The sequence below is a fragment of the Babylonia areolata genome, chromosome 11, assembly GCF_041734735.1.
Source record: "Babylonia areolata isolate BAREFJ2019XMU chromosome 11, ASM4173473v1, whole genome shotgun sequence".
Lineage (NCBI taxonomy): Eukaryota > Metazoa > Mollusca > Gastropoda > Neogastropoda > Buccinidae > Babylonia > Babylonia areolata.
This window is the reverse complement of record NC_134886.1, coordinates 44,104,749-44,107,248: the sequence shown is the minus strand read 5'-3', so window position 1 is coordinate 44,107,248 and position 2,500 is coordinate 44,104,749.

The window sequence follows — 2,500 nt, the reverse complement described above, 5'->3', positions numbered from 1 at the left end:
CTTGCTCATTTGTTTGTTTGTTTATTCAGTATTCATTTACTCGTTTGTTTGTTTGCTTCTTTGTTTATTCGTTGTTTATTGCAACTTTTTCTTCGTTATTTATCCAATGCTTTATTCATTTTGTTTATGTTAAAAACATATTTAAAAAAGAAGAAATGCTCGCGTCCGTCCATTTACCAATTACCTTTTTTTTCTGAATAGTCAACGTCTGTCCAAGTACGGTTTGATAATCTACAGTTATCATACCACACAACACTTTAATTTTTTTTCTAATATATATATATATATATATATATATTAGAAAATTAAAGTGTTGTGTGGTATATATATATATATATATATATATATATATATATATATATATATATATATATATATATATATATATATATATATATATATATGTGTGTGTGTGTGTGTGTGTGTGTGTGTGTGTGTGTGTGTGTGTGTGTTTTGTTGTTGTCTACGCGGAACAAGTCTCTTTTTTTCCTCGGTAAATAAGCGACATTTTTTTTCTGTTTTTTTTTCGAAGGTCGATACCTACAGTAGCAGCATTTGTCAGCAGTTCTAGAGCAATAGCTGTGTTCATCAGTACTTTTTATTTATCTGTGTCGGCAGTACTTGTTTTCAGCATCTGCAGAGCAGCAGATTATTTGTGGTGTGTGTGTGTGTGTGTGTGTGTGTGTGTGTGTGTGTGTGTGTGTGTGTGTGTGTGTGTGTGTGTGTGTGTGTGTTTAACTTTCACGGTAATTTTCAATAATTTGAGCAGAGAGGTGGCAGAATGGTTAAGACCTTTTTTTGTTGTTGCGAGTATAGTGTCTGTGAGGGTCTGGGTTCGAATCCAATTAAGTCTCGCCACTGTCTCCCAATTCTGACTGGAAAATGAAACTGAACGTCTATAGTCATTCGGGTGAAACGCTAAACCGATGTCTCGTGTGCAGCACGCACTTGGCGCAACTGGAAAAAAAAGAGAAAAAAAAAAAAAAAAAAAAAAAAGAACCCATGTCAACATAAGTATTGTCCACCTACCTGGCAGAATTCTGTAGAAGATATCCACTTTGTTAGGTACACAAATTAAATAAACATGCATGTACTCAAGGCCTGACTCAACGCGCTGTGTGTATTCTGCTTGTCAGGCAATCTGCCCAGCAGGATGCTGTGTAGCGTGTGAATTATTATGAATCTGATCGAACCCAGTGACGGCCTCGCTGGAAAGTGAAACTGAAACTGACAGCGTTTCATGTTGCAAACGAACGGTTTGAAAGGTAGTGAGGGGCAGAGGGGGAGGGAAGGGGGGGTAGAGGGGGGAAGGTTCGGGGGGGGGGGAGGAGGTGGGCGGGGGCTTGTAGTCAGTTTCTAGAGCAGCAGCACACGAATCTGCTGTCACCACCTACCCACCAGGTGGAGATAGATAGTCAAGAGACCATCGTACATACCAGTAGGTGAAGGTGTACCTGCAGGTAAATAAACACACGAGATAAAGCCTGTTTGCCTTGCTTCATAATTTTCTGTATTTATTTACCCGTAGGTTCACCTTTACCTGGTATGATGGTCTCTTGAATGTCACCAGCAGATCGCTCCACGCACTGGACCGTGGAGTGAGGGCCTAGTGGTCATACGCCCCACTAAGAATCGAGTGTTCATTGGCTCAAGGCTCATCATCACAGGTGGGTTTTTTTGTGTTTTTTTTACTCCCTTCGCCCTTCACCAGTTCTTGAGTGGGGGTCTGGATGCTAGTCATTCAATCAGATGATGACCCCGAGGTCCCGAGTGCAACGTGCTACTAAGCGTACGTGAAAGAACCCAGGGCGACAAATGGATTGTCCCTGGCAACGTTCTGCTGAAAATTCCACTTTGACAGTGAAAGAAATTCACATATCGACAAGCAATAAGGGGGGAAAAACATATGTGACGCGCTCTCCCCGGGAAGAGCAGCCCGAATTTCACATAGAGAAATCTGTTGGGACAAGGAAGAAGAAGAAGAAGATATATGTAATGATGAAGCTAGGGGTAGGTGTTTTTTTTCTGTCTGTGTGTGTTTTTCCGTTTCTTTCTTACGAGTAGTGTATGGTGAAACGGATATCATTTATTTTGCTGTCAACAGTAACTAGCAGGACTAGCGCACTACTGGTAGGTTTCAATTCAAATGGTATTTTATTTCGAAATGTCACGATACAACTACAGTGAAATCGACAGGGCAACACTGAAGAGAGTCTTCAATATTTTACTAAGAAGTCCTGTCAGCAGCCAGCAGTGTGGTCCATTGCTACTGCCCTGAGTTTCTGTGCCAGTCTGTGTTCTCATTTTCCACGTCTCTTTGGTGTTGTGAAAACACATGTTGATACTTGATGTTACGAGATTATTAGATTAATCATGGTTGTTGTGGATAAAGGTATTGACCAGCACACTGGGTCAAAAATGTTTGCTTGGACGTTCAAGCATTTGCTCCTCTGTGTGTGTGTGTGTGTGTGTGTGTGTGTGTGTGTGTGTGTGTGTGTGT